Consider the following 14696-nt stretch of genomic DNA (forward strand, 5'->3'; position numbering starts at 1 on the left):
CATTGGGTCCAGCTGGCACTTTGCTGACCCCTGATGTGCTTTATGGTTCGCACTATTTGTACCGTGTTTAAAAATCCTCCCCAGCCTAGAGGTCATCAGAATTTTATTCACTTCTGTTATTTGCGGTTGCCTTTACCTGTACCAGTTAATAATGGTTTTCTATTTGATAGTCAAACCAAGTTCTTTCAAGTTAAAATACTAAGTGAATTGATCTAAACAACAAAAAAAAGGTAAGTAATGGAAGATAGTACATGTGGTTCAAAAAACAACAAAAATTATGGTGGGTCTTGGAATGAGAGACGCCTGGGGTCCCCACCGCCGACTGTGAAGGTTGAGAGGAAGTTGGGAGAAGGTTGGGCTGCCGGGGATACCCCAAACGCCCCCCTATGTAAGAAGTACCAAAAACATGGGCCCTGTGGCTTGTTTTTACTCCATTACTTACTGAATCTGGAACTAATTTTAAACCTTGGACTGGAATGTAGTAGCTCCCTGCTATTTGTCACCATGTTTAAAAACCTGGAATTAGACACAGAGAAAACAGCAGCGGAGTAGCAGCATCCCAGGAGGTCAGACATGGCTTCCTGGAGGCGCCGTTTGTTTTCCCTACAGCAGTGGCTTAATTGGTCTCCCTTTGTCTCTGCTCTGCCTCCTTTCAGAGATTCCTCCACCATCTCTTGCTAAGTAATTCAGCCTCTGGTTGCCATGGCAACGTGCCATCTACTGTATCCCAAAGAACATTTGCAATTTCCTTTTTTTAATTTCCAGAACCTTCATATTTTATCTTCTGAGTGTTCCGGGGCCTTTTCCTGGCGAAGCAGTCACTGCTCCCCACGGCTACCCCAGAACACATCCGTGTGCTTGGTCTGGGACCCCCAGGAAAGTCAGGGTCCCATTTGAAAGAGTGAAGCTCTATGCTGATTTTCACCCCTCTCTGTGTAGGAGCTCAGCTTACCTTTAAAACTTGTATAGATGCATCAGCAGAGTATGAGAGGCCCGCAGCTCCTGCACGGTAGGTGTGCACTGGAAATTATGCACAGAGGCACGGGCTGTTTTGCCTCCATCCTGTCTACAGCCACCATCTAAGGAGAGCAGTGGGAAGCACCTGCTGCCGGCTTTCAGCATAGGTGCCGGCGATGTGCTTGATGTCTGCCTTACTTTCTTTAATTTATGTAGTCTTCACAGTAACCCAGTAAAGCAGGTGGTACTATCATCTCCATTTTACAGATACGAAAATTAAGCCTTGGTGAGAAGGTAACTGGCCCAGGGCCACTTAGCTTGCAGAAGCTGCCGTGCAGTGAGATGGGCCATTTGTTAGAGCCCTAGCCCTGGGCCTGGGAGAAGCATTCTAGACATGAAAGCACTGTGGCTGCTTGTTTATCTTAGGCATGGCTTTGAATTTTCTTATATTGGTTTGGCTTTGATCAGGGTATCCGCTGGCAACTAGGCAATGCACCAGGTGTCTCGGGCAAAGGACTTCACACTTGCTCTAAAGCAGTGCAGAATGTTGGCCGGGTCCGGTGGCTCATGCCTGTAATCCCAGCACTTTGGGAGGCTGAGGCAGGCAGATCACTTGAGGTCAGGAGTTCGAGACCAGCCTGGCCAATATGGTGAAACCTCGTCTCTACTGAAAATACAAAAATTAGCCAGGCGTGGTGGCAGGTGCCTGTAGTCCAAGCTACTCGGGAGGCTGAGGCAGGAGAATCGCTTGAACCTGGGAGGCAGAGTTTGCAGTGAGCCAAGATCATGCTATTGTACTCCAGCCTGGGCAACAGGGCAAAGACAGGGGGGTTGGGGGTGGTGGCAGTGCAGACTGTCAACACAGCATGGAGCAGTGGGGGGTTGGACATCCTCAGCGGGAACATATAGAAAGAGACACTGCCCAGCAAGGGCCCTGGAACAGTGCAGCAAGCAGGCTAGAACCCCAGCCATCTTTGTCTCAGCTGCGTGAGATAGGCCAGCACCAGTGTCTCAGAATCTCTCTCCTTGTTTGTGAAATGGGGATGGTGGCAATACCTGCCTCAGGGCCCTCTGGAAGATTCCACATTGGTCCCTGAAGAAAGTCATAAAAGCACATTCTCAGCAGGGGGTGCTGGGGCCAGAGCTGCTGCTGTCACAGTCAAGGCTGGATGCGCTCCTGGGCGAGCTGTCACCTGCACGGGGCAGAGGCCAGCAGCAGGCCTTGTGGCAGGATGAAATGAATGCTGCTGCATGAACAGCGGTCACGATGCTAGTGGGCCAGGGAGTGCAGGAGCGTTGCTGTTGATGGGGCTTGAGTGTCATTCCCATTCGTGACTGTTGTGTAATTTTGCCCAAAGAGAGAGGAATAGGGTAGGCACCTCCTAAGTCATGCACAAACTGTCATTCCCCTTGGGGCGTTCTTTGCTCCCAGGAACGTGTGTGAGAAGCTGATTAATGCTCAGTAGCATCTTTCAGGAGGGGGCACTTAGCATGTTCACACAGCAGTTAGCGGATCTCTGAGTGGCTTCTCTGCACGTTTTGTTCTGTGGCCTCCAGAACACGCTGCACCCTCAGGCGTCCTCCTGGGCTGTGGCCTCCCACTCCTGCTCTGTCTGCAGGAGCAGGACACAGCGTGCAGCGAGTTTAGATGCTCCCTCCTCTAGATGTGCTTTAGGCAAGGCAGGCCTATTTTTGGTCCCGGAGACAGAACGCACAGAAATGTGGAGACAGACAGTGTCCCCGCAGAGGCTGTGGTTTGGGCTGCAAGGCGGAAACCGCGCCTGGCCAGCCAGGTGACCAGCCTGTCTCAATGGGGCCTTCGTTCTGCTGTGAGCTTTTACCTGAAACTGCATGGACCGAAATTTTCACTTCCACAGAAATGGTGTTTGGTAAATTTCAGACACGTGGAAGCGGGGGAAGAATCAGCTTCCGATGCCAGCCTTCATAATGATACCACTAATAGCATCTGAGAGGGTCTGCCCTGACGCTGGGCAGATGCAGTGCTGATTGCCTGCGATGCCGAGCAGGGACCATCATCCCTGCTCTGCAGATAAGGAGACTGGGCAGAGAGGCTAAGCAGTGCCCCCGGCTCTCACAGTTCATGAATGGCCAGGCTGTGGGCTCCAGGGCCCTCGCTCCCAGCCACTGAGCCTTGCTGCCTGAGGCCAAGCATCCGGCTCACACCTTGTGGACAGGGCCAGGAAGCTGATGATACACTATAGCTAAAGGCCAGTTTCCGGTGAATGTTTGTGTTAATGAGGTGGTTATGGTCCACGTTCACTGGGCTGAGTCCTTCGCCCGCTGATGTCTGCGACCCTGAAGTTCTGTGCTCGGTATGGTGTGGGTGCTGGACACAGGCTCCTTCATGGATCTTACTACATCCCCCAAGACCCTCACTGAGGAGTGAACACACCTGACATGGGTCACTCCCGGAGCAGGGCTGAGCTGCCGCAAGCGCTGACGGTTTCTCTTGTCACAGTTACCATTGCCGCCCTGAAAAGGCTGCAAAGTTTGCCTTCTGCCTCAGGGTTAATCCATGGCTGCTGGGATGGAAGGTAGCATTTGAAATTACCTACAGGGGGAGGCTGCACCTGCAGAACGGGCCCAGTTGATCCTGTCACATCCAATGTCATTGCCCATCTCTTGGGGTGCTTAACCCCAATTACAGAGATTTCGAATTCATGTAGCATGCACGTGCTAGGCGCTGGGGTGCAGAGATGAAAAGAGGCACTCACAGGTGATAAATTATTGTGTCTGGTGAAAGATGTACAGAGATAGATGTGTGGACCAGCTTCAGGAGGGAGGGTGAGGGTGTCCCAGGCAGACCAGCCAGTGAGAGCTCGAAGGTGGGAAGCAGCACCGCCTTTCCAGGACCACCCTGGGGGCTGAGAAGGTTCAGGGCTGGGTGAGGGTGGCAGGGCAGAGGGAGAAGACTGGAGGGGCCATGGGTCCAGGTGGTGGAGGCTCCTGTGCTGCCCGCTATGGGTTCCCAATCCACACAGACCTCCTCTTGTCATTCTGGGCTCAGCTCAGATGTCACCTTCCTGACCATCCCCCAGTGGCACAGCCTCGCCATTACCCTGTGTCACATCATCCCCTGCTGTGTTTTTAGCCACTTCCACAGCTGCTGAAAGTGCCGTTTACTCATCTGTTCTGTTCGCCTCTTCAGGGTGTGCCCACTGGTGTGGCGGGGCCCTGCTCTGCTGTTCTGTGAGGACCTTGCCCACCAAGGAGGCGCTGGCTAAGCTGGTGGGAAATGGCAGATGAGGAGGCCTGGCTCTCCCGAGAAGCAGCCAGGGCTCCCTGAGGGGTCAGGAGCGAGGGCATGTCTGGGAAACACCCCTCTGCTGCAGTGCAGGGCTGGTTTGGGAGAGCAAGGCTAGAGCTGGGTGGGGAGACACGGGTTTCTCACATGCTACAGGCCCAGGAGCCAGCACCATCCTGGGGACGCGGGGCTGCAGAGAGGACGGCAGAGCTGGTGAGGATGAACGGCAGGCCTGGGGGTGAGGGAGGAGGGCCTGCCAGCCTAGGGGTGGGTGGATCTGCAATGGTGGAGAGGGAATCCAGGAAGAAGGCAGGCAGACACAGGGGAAAGGTTATATGTCCAAAGGGTCCCTATGCCGTCAGGTGCCTGGGGTTTTTGGCAGTGCTTCCATCCACTTGTGCAGGTTAGACTGCCCAAGGAGCACATGGGCTGGAACGGGAGACTGCCCGGTCCATGCTGGACTTGCTGATCTCAGCTGAGGTCGAGGGTATTCAGAGCCCGTCGTGGTGTTTTATACGGTCCTGTACTTCCTGTTATCCTTGGTCCGTTTCCTTCTACACTATCTTCCCTCCAGCTTCACACACTTGTACAGAAGGGAGGGGTTGGTTTCCACTGACCGCCAGGAACCACAACAGGCTTCTGTGTGTTCCAGTGAAATCAGCCCTGTCTGTCTCTCGGGAATGGAGCAGTGTTAAGCTTTTTTTAAAAGCACAATCTGAAGACACTGGGGTCTGGAAACCCATTTTTTCTTGTTCTGAAGCCTGCGGGGCCTCCGCGGTTGGGCCTTGCTGAATAATCTGGGGTTTTAGGTTGGGTACATCAAGGGTAAAGGGCTTCTGTTTGGATCAAACAGGAGGTGGGGGGAGGGTGAGATTCCCTCATATTGCTGAGAAGGGAGTTGGGGGCTGAGTTCCCCGACTTCAGAGGTGACATCTCACAAGCCAGACCTTGGGACTGTCCCTGTGGACCCAGGCTGGACTAGGAAGTTCAGGGAACCCTCGACTTGAAGAGGGTTCTTCTTAATGAACAGTCTTCAAGGAGCAAAGCCCAGACTGTTCTCCCAGTGTGGTGTACACATGAGGAGGGACCTCATCGGGGGGAATTTGGCTTCCTGATATTCAAAAGCACATTTGTCTGGTCAGTCTCCTAAATTGCCAGTGGGACAATTTCCAAAGGGATCACCAGAAAGAAGGTAAATGCAGAGACGAACAAGGAACTCATCATATCCAGGACCGTTCTTGATCAAAATGCCAACAGCTGGGCATCTTCAGCCAAAAGAAATGCAGTTGTGGCAGGAAAGACTCAGCTGTACTTGGGGTTCCGGTTTTTTTTTTTTTTTTTTTTTTTTGACATGGAGTCTCACTCTGTCTCCAGGCTGGACTGCAGTGGCGTGATCTCGGCTCACTGCAACCTCTGCCTTCTGGGTTCAAGCGATTCTCCTGCCTCAGCCTCCCAATTAGCTGGGATTACAGGTGTGCACCACCATGCCCAGCTAACTTTTGTATTTTTAGTAGAAACAGTGTTTCACCATGTTGGCCAGGATGGTCTCGATCTCTTGACCTCACGATCTGCCTGCCTCGGCCTCCCAAAGTGCTGGGATTGCAGGCGTAAGCCACCACGCCTGGCTTGGGTTTCCTGTTTTATAGTGAACCCCAAGGTTGCAAAACAGGCGATGAGGCTTGTGATCATTTACCTTTATGGATCATGGGTCTGCGAACTGGATGAGAGTTTTAAGCATGTCAGGTGTGCAAACATCTCCTATGGTTCTGGGAATTTCTCCTTGCATAGCCACCACTGTCTAGAGCAGCAGTCCCCATCCATTTTTGTACCAGGAACCAGTTTCATGGAAGACAGTTTTTCCATGGACCAGGGAGGAGGATGGTTTTGGGATGATTCAAGCACATTACCTTTATTGTGCAGTTTATCTCTATTATTATTACATTGTAATATATAATGAAGTTATTATACAACTCACTGTAATATAGAATCAGTGGGAGCCCTGAGCTTGTTTTCCTGCAACTAGATGGTCCCATCTGGAGGTGATGGGAAACAGGGATGGATCATCAGGCATTAGATTCTCATAAGAAGTGTGCAACCCAGATCCCTCATATGCGTAGTTCACAATCTGCTGAGAATCGAATGCTGCTGCTGATCTGACAGGAGGTGGAGCTAAGGCAGTAATGCTTGCTCGCCACTACTCACCTCCTGCTGTGTGGCCAGGTTCCTAATAGGCTAGGTTGCCCCAGATGGGTACTGGGGTTGGGACCCCTGTTCTAGAGCAGTCTGCACGCTGGGGACTCTGGGTCCATGACAGTATTTCCTTCCTGTGTGATAGGCCTCACAGCCTCCACTTTGCATGTGAGGAAATGGAGGCTCAGAATTGTTAGTAGCCAGTGAGTAGCTGAGTGAGGACATGAACCTGAGTCTTTCCAGCTCAAAGTCCTTTTCCTTAGCCTATTTCACAACTCCCTGGAACTCATCCATGGCCATCCTCTGGTTCAAATTATCCTCCACCTAGGCAGTAGACTTTCCTTTAAGGAAGGAAGAAACTTCTTCAATGTTTCATCCTCAGTGCCTGGTACACAGTAGGCTCCCAGCTAATTACTGTTGAATGGATGGTTGGTTAGATGGATGGATGGATGATTGTATGATTGGATAGGTGGGTGGTTGGGTAGTTAGATGGATGGCCATCTGGATGGTGGGATGATTGAACAGGTTAATGGCTGCTGGGGTAATTGCATTATAAGATGCATGAGTAGGTAGATGGAGAGACAGCTGGATGAATGGGTAGATGGGTGGATAAGTGGTTGGATGTTGTGTCGTTAGATGGATGAGGAGGTGGATAGAGACATTGTTGAACTAAATGGCATCCTATTCACTGTGCTTGATGTACCCTAATATCTGTCCATCCATCCATGCAACTGTCTCAGCACGCCCAGTGGGTTAGATGGAATTTCCTAAGAGTTAATTTCAATAAAATAAGAGTTTAGTTCAATACAATAAGTGTTTATTGAATGAATATCTCTCTTTGCATAGTGGGCTCTTTGGATACATTTAAGCAATGATTCCATTTACTACATTGATTATAACCAACCTATTCAGAAGTGTATTTGTGAATAGTGTGAGCCCTCAGGACCTCAGTGGCCGCTGCCAATTTTGGAGACTGGTTCTGTGCTGTCTCCAGGCCAGGGTCTGCATACGCTTCTGGCGACACCACTGCCGTCTGGCTGCTGACCAGCCTGGGCTGTTTCTGAGCTGCAGGTCCTTAGGCCCTCAGGTGAGGATACTCCAGAAGCCCCCACTTCACCCTCACTGGAAGGAAGTCTCTGGTGGAAACAAGCTACTCCTAAAGCTTTCTGAGCACTTGTCAGGAGGAATAGGAGAGAAAGCTTTATCGGAATGAATAAGACCAATAATATTAACCCATGACTCGCCACAGGAGGCGGGTGGGGGATGGCGTCTTCACAGCTCATTCAACAGAGTAGAAGTCACAGACCCAAATGCTCCATAAGTGACCTGGGCCAGGCAGGGCTGTGGCATCCTGGGGAGTGTGCACTCTTGCTCAAGAGGGCAGCTGTCACTCAGATCCTGTGGGCCATCACCCCTGGCCATATGTCAGGCCATTGTGGCCAGAATTTCCAAGAGAAACTGAAGATTTGATTTTTTTGGTGAAATAGCCTTCATGTAAATGTTGAGAGCCTCTTCCTATTTTTAAAAGCAATGTGTGCACCCAGAAAACATATTTGTGGACCATATTTGGCCCGGGACCACCCACTGGCCACCTCTGATGTGAAGTCACTCATGCACTTGTATTGGGAGAAGTACATGTTTCTTTACACTGAGGTTAAGGGGATTTTCAACTCTTGAGTTAGCAGGGAAAATAAATGGGTCATCCTGTAAAGGGACTGTCAGCAGCAGAAGCCTCCAGGGCTACCACTGTCAGTATCCTAGGGAGCCTCAGCGAACCTGTCTCCTTCCTCGCATATGTGAGGGGGCCCTTGTGTGCGGCCCTCTCAGCTCCACCCTTGCTCTAACTAAGCCGCACAGTGCACCGCTGAGAAGTCAGGATGGACAGAATGCCTCGGTTCCCAGCCAGCTCTGCAGTTTTCCAGCATGTGGGCATGGGGAAGTCACCTCCTGACATGCGCCTTACTTTCCTCCTCTGTAAAAGGGATGTGACTACAACAGAGCCCGTCTTGTGGGGCCACGGGAAGGATGCAATGAGCCGTCACACGTAGAATGCCTGGAATCATGCCTGGCAGAGAGGAAGCTCTCCAGGAAGAAAAGGAAGAAATCTGAGTTCCATGAGGATAGGGAATTTGTCTCTTTCAGTTTTAACAGCTTTGTTGAGACATAATTCACACACCACATGCTTCACGCACTTTAAGTGTCCAATTCAGGGCTTCCAACATAGTCATAGAGTTGTACTTCCATCAGCACAATCGATTTTAAGATATTTTCCTCACTCCAAAAAGAAGCCTCTCCCTCTCAACTGTATCTCCAGTCCCTAGAATGGTACTGAGTCCTGTGGGTACTTGGTGATTTTGCAGCTACTGCTGCAGGGACGAAGGGGAAACTGCATGGGAAGGCGTCTCCTAAACATGACCAGTTATTGGTGTCACCATTCCCTTTGCTTCACCAACTTGATCTTCTTCAGATCCTTTTCTTCTGCTTCGGCATCTTTTCATTGCCATCATTTTATCTTCATCACTATCATCACCTTCACTGCTTGTTTATCATCATCTTTGTCATTTTCATCTTTTTCTTCCTCATTATCTTTCCATCATCTTTAGCAACAACTTTGTCAACATTTTTATCCTCATAATCATTTTCATCATTTCCATAATCACGAATTTGCCCCATCTTTGCTCCCTAGAGACACTCGGGGAACTTGGGCTCTCAATCCCCTTGACGTCTGGGGGCTTGGCCTATGAGGGGAAGGAAGCCCACATCTAAAGCAGGTTCTGGAGCCTCTGCTGAGTCTGATCGTGCCTGGAGGGAAGAGGACTCTTGAGAATGGTGGGGACTGGGCGCAGTGGCTCATTCCCGCAATCCCAGAACTTTGGGAAGCCGAGGCAGGAGAATCGCTTGAGTCCAGGATCACTTGCTGTGTTGCCCAGGCTGGTCACCAGACCTGGGTGCCCACAGGCAGATAAGAGGAAGGTGCCTGAGTCACCAACTGCCCACGGGACTGAGGCACCTCCCTCTTATCTTCCTGCTATTTTCCAGATCAGCCTGGGCAACACAGCCAGACTCCATCTCTACAAAAAATAGAAATTTAAAAACAGCTAGGCATGGTGGTGCACACCTGTGATCTCAGCTACTTGGGAGGCTCAGGAGGGAGAGAGGATGGCTTGAGCCTAGGAGTTAGAGGCTGCAGTGAACTATGATGGTGCCATTGCACTCCAGCTTGGGCAACAGATTGAGACCCTGTCGTTAAAAAAAAAAAAAAAAAAAAAGAAAACAAAATGGTGGGAAGGTGAGTCTGAGCTGGGACCCTGCAGATCCCACAGGTCCAGCTCAGGTTGCCACCCCCGTGTGTGGCCTGGTTGGGCCGGTGCTCTCCCAGTACTGGCCACCCGTCAACTGAGGCACCTGGTTGGGCCAGTGCTGTCCCGGTACTGGCCACCCGTCAACTGAGGCACCTGATTGGGCCGGTGCTGTCCCGGTACTGGCCACCCGTCAGCTGAGGCACTTGGCTGGGCCAGTGCTGTCCCGGTACTGGCCACCCATCAACTGAGGCACCTGGTTGGGCCGGTGCTGTCCCGGTACTGGCCACCCGTCAGCTGAGGCACCTGGCTGGGCCAGTGCTGTCCCAGTACTGGCCACCCATCAACTGAGGCACCTGGCTGGGCCAGTGCTGTCCCGGTACTGGCCACCCGTCAACTGAGGCACCTGGTTGGGCCGGTGCTGTACCGGTACTGGCCACGGGTCAGCTGAGGCATGCAGGGCTCTGCCATCTATAGCCTTCTTTGGATTCTGAGATCCCAAGAACAGAAGCTGTTGGCATTTAGCAATTTATGATTTTCTTCCTTTTTTTGATGCTGCAGATTTATCCAACTGACTTTCCCAGCCCTCCAGGGGGACCGTTGCTGGGGCTTCCAGTCTCTCTTTGTTTAGAAATCTCAGGGCAAGTGGAGATCAGGTCTGTTCTGCACAGATGCACCTTCCTGAGCTCTTGGCGTGGCACCACCTCCTGCTTCACCACTGTGGTGAGGGGTCTGCCTGTGAACACTGCAGAGCCTCCAAGGTCAAGAAGACCACCAAGATTTATGAGGGCACTTTCAAGGATTTGTTGCAAAAATGCAAAGGAGCTCATGAGGCAGTGCTGTGAGCAGGCTCTGTGTGGTGTTGTGGGCAGAAATCAACCTCAGCCCTAAAGGGAGGGGCCTGGTAGTCCTTCAAAGGCCAGGGCAGGCAAGGCCAGCATGGATCAGGCAAAATGGTGGCTATCATGTATGGATCTTGTACGTTCTGCTTTTAGATGGAGGTAGCTAAGCAACAGAACACACAGCTTCCAAATTGGGACAAGTTTAAACTGGCAAATCTCAGCCCCAGAGGATATAAATATGACGCTTCATCGTCTTGGGTGGAAGTCCCCGTGTACAGGGAGGGAAAGCCCATCTGTGTGTGGCATGCAGGGTACAGGGAGTGGGTCCCCGAGTCCCATCCTGTGCAGGGGAGAGGCTCAGGCCCCTTCTGTGCAGTGTCAATATGAAGTGGCCCTGTCCCTGCTGAGGGCTCCAGGGAGGGTCAGCTGCTGTTTGTTTTCCTTGGTTGCTTGGGATTCTGTAGAGGATGGTACAGCATGTTTTGTAAGAAAATGCAAAACAACATCAACCCCCATTCAGTATCAATAAAATGTGATTCCCAAACCAGGGAGCAGGTGGTTTGGTGGACTTGGAGGCTGCCTAGCTGAGAGCCATGGGCTGAGTGAGCCCAGGGAAGTCACTTGGTGAGTCCAAGCCTTGAAATGGGTGTGTGATGTCTGCCTGCTCAGATGCTTGCAGGGACTAAATACCACACAGTCCTGCTTCACCCAGGATTGGGGCTTAGCGTGTGTGAGTAGTAGTCATAGTAATAAGAGCACAACCATAGCTCAGTAACATGTATGAAACCCGTGTTATGTATGAGGGGTGGTGTTTGCCTGCATTCCTATAAACATAAGACGTAAATGCTATTATTGGATGTTCTTAGCAGCTAAGGAAATGGAGGCCCAGAGAGATTGGGTAAGATGCTCAAAGTCACACAGCTAGTAAGCTAGTGGAGCTGAGATGTGACCCAGGCGGGCTGACTCCAGACCGCACGTTAGAGCCACCCCACTCCCTGGAATAGTTGCACAGGCGGTCAGGACTGGCATGGTTGTTCCAAAATCAACAAGGACGCAGACTCCTCTTACCTTCCTGCTATTTACCCTTATGCCGGTGTTGATCCTCCATGGTCCAGGGTGGCTGCAAAGGCACCAGACATCATATTCAAGTCCCAAAGGGGCATACATCTCAGCTGAGTCAGCTTTTCCAGAGGGCTCCTCCCAGAAGCTCCTCCACACACATCTACCTACTGCTCCTTGGTTGGACCCTCCTCATGTGGCCGTGGTCAGCTGGAAAAGAGACTGCTCTGAATAGGACCAGCATTCAGGCATAAGAAGGGGAGAAGGGAGATGGGGTAGGAAATTCGCGGCTTCTGCTGCTTTAGGTGTTCAAGTTAATTTTGTTACATTAAAGGAAGAAAAGAAGCAACAAATGAAGAGACAGAAAGCATTCTGTCTGTTAGGTAGCAATGATTTCTAAATGATTTCTGGAGCAGCCTGGTTTGAGGAGTGCATGTGGATCCCTATGGGCTTGAAGAGCACCGCCGGGGAATTTAAAAATGCCCCATTCCTGACCCTCCCACACTGGGCCAGGGAGGTGAGCAGCTGGCAGGAAGTTGAGGAGGAGGAGGGAAAGGGGAACCCTGAGAGGCGCTGAGAGTGATGTGGACAAACACAGCTACCCCCTCCCCAGCAATCCTACCCTTTCTGCAGCGATCCCACCCCGTCCCCAGCAATCCCACCCCTTCCCCAGCAATCCTACCCCTTCCCCAGCGATCCCACCCCTTCCCCAGCGATCCCACCCCCTCCCCAACGATCCCACCCCCTCCGCAGCCATCCCACCCCCTCCGCAGCCATCCCACCCCCTCCGCAGCCATCCCACCCCCTCCCCACAGTGATCCCACCCCCTCCGCAGCTATCCCACCCCCTCCGCAGCCATCCCAACACCTCCCCAGCGATCCCACCCCCTCCCCAATATTTTAGTTCAGCAACAGATGTTTCCTGAACAGCCTCTATGTGCCACTCTCCGCACTGGGCCTAGGATGGGGGGAAGAACAAAGCAGATGCGGGGGCTACCTTCCGAAGCTTCCATTCCACCAGCAAGCGTGGGGGAGGGGAGGTCAGGTGAACATGTGTGTGTACATGTGGAATATGTGGCTATGGCTGGACAAGGGAAGGGCTGCAGTGCAGAGTGACCGTGTTCCATGCAGATGGCTTCCAGCATCCCCTCCTGGGCTGGTGGGCGCTGGTGCACCTCAGTGCCGTTGCTGATGAAGGTCTGGGTGCTGTGGGAATGGTGTGGTCTGCAGATGGGGTGCGCCTGTCTTAAATCAAGGACACTTTCAGATGGATTTGGTTTCTCTCTGACTCGGCTGGTTCAGTCAGCCTGACGGGCACCTACCGTGTGGCTCGGGCCCCGTGCTGGGCAAGACCCTGCCTCCAGCTCCCAGCCTCACTAGGAGTGGGGGATGGGAGCCACAGGATGTGCCCAGTGGAACAGCCGCCAGGGCAGGTGAATCCTGGAGAGGGGCGGGCTGTTCAGGCCGGGGACCCTGGGAAGCCACAGGGAGGAGTGCATGGGAGTGACCCTGGAAGCCCAGAGATGGAGATGGGGAGGGGAAGGGCTGGCAGGGGCCCTGCCCAAGCAAAAGATCAGAGGCAGACAATGCTCAGCGTCCAAGGAGGAAAGCGGAAGGAGCTGGAGGGCAAGGCAGGCCCTAGTACCTGGCAGGTGCTCCATTGGTGCCTGTGGAATGGACCCCAAAGGATCTTAGCCCTGGGAGCAGGCAGTGGGGAGCATTACGTATTCTTTCCATTTTCAAAATCTGAAGAAGGGACTTATATACATGGTAAAAAATAAAACGGTACTTCTCACTCCCACCTCATCCATCTGTCCGGAGTCAGCCACTGTCCACGGGGCCATTTGTGATCATTCAGAAGTGGGTCTTTATAGGAGTCCTAACGCCCAGAACAGTAATCTGCAGATATTACCTCCCATGTGCTGTGCCCAGCTCGGGGTGAGCTGGAACCTGCGGTAGATCCTTCGCTCGGCATCAGTCTCTGGAGGGAGGTAAAGACCTGTCCTCAGTGCTCAGCCCCAGGTGACTACTCAAAAAGCCATTTGAAAGAAGAGATCATAAGCATGATTTGTTCATGCTTTAAACACAATTTTAAACCATACAGATGTCACTTGTTTGGCCGTCACTTTGAGGTAGAATCCAAGGACATTTCTTTGAGGAAGGATCTACCAACTTAAGTTATTTTTGCTCTAAACAAAGGCTGGATGTGTCTCCTCCAAGTTCCACTGACAGTTTCTTCGGAGAGGAGTGAGTATTTAAAGGCACTTGGAAGCAATCTCAGTGCAGAATCCTTCCAGAGTTTTAAGGCCCCACCTCCCCAGATCTCACTTCTCTCTCCCACGCAAACTGCACAGTGGTATTTTTAGCAACTTGCCTCTACTGACTCCAAAGCTTAGTTTTCATGGAATTTACATTTTCATTTTACACCCGTATGAGATCATTTAATCAATGTGCATTAAAAGCTTAATTAAATTTATTACAGAGACAAGTACACCTGGTGCAAATAGGTTTGGGAACAGAAGCAACCAGTTCCTGATCCATGCACAGCTCAGCTGGTGTGGCCAGGCAGTTCTGAAATCAACAGGGAGGCCACGAAGTCAGCACGGGACTCCCAGCATGGCTGGGGCCACTGAAGGATTTCTGCTTCAAGAAGCCTCAACCTGTATCTAAGGCCTTCCCACTGATCAGATCAGGCCCACCCATTTCAGCCAGGACACTCTCCTTGACTTAAAGTCAGCTGATCATGGCCCTTGGTCACATCTACCAGACGCCGTCACAGCAGCACCTAGAGGAGTGTTTGGTTGAGTAACTGGGGACTGGGACCCCACCCCCCATACCATTCAGGTTGACACATCAAATTGACCCTCACAGATTCAAGGTTGGCAGAAAGCTCATGAGCAGATGTAAGATTGCACTCAGTCTCTCACTCACAGCCTCTCTCCTCAGGTGATTTGTAGAGAAGCCACTATTCAAGCAAAGGGCAAGTTCAAAGCTTAGACTCTTAATGATGATGTGGTTTTGCAGTTTCTATATTCACGTTTATTCCCTTTTATCTTCCCCAGAGTCTGGCTGGGAGAGCCTTCCA

At 51.7% G+C, this 14696-nt stretch overlaps 1 protein-coding gene across 13 annotated transcripts in view; it reads left to right on the forward strand.

Moving 5' to 3' along the window:
• The window catches only part of PHACTR3 (phosphatase and actin regulator 3), a 271856-nt gene that overhangs the window by 233852 nt on the left and 23308 nt on the right, over positions 1–14696 (forward strand). The gene's annotated exons all lie outside the window — the stretch shown is intronic.

The sequence above is a fragment of the Pan paniscus genome, chromosome 21 (assembly GCF_029289425.2).
Source record: "Pan paniscus chromosome 21, NHGRI_mPanPan1-v2.0_pri, whole genome shotgun sequence".
Lineage (NCBI taxonomy): Eukaryota > Metazoa > Chordata > Mammalia > Primates > Hominidae > Pan > Pan paniscus.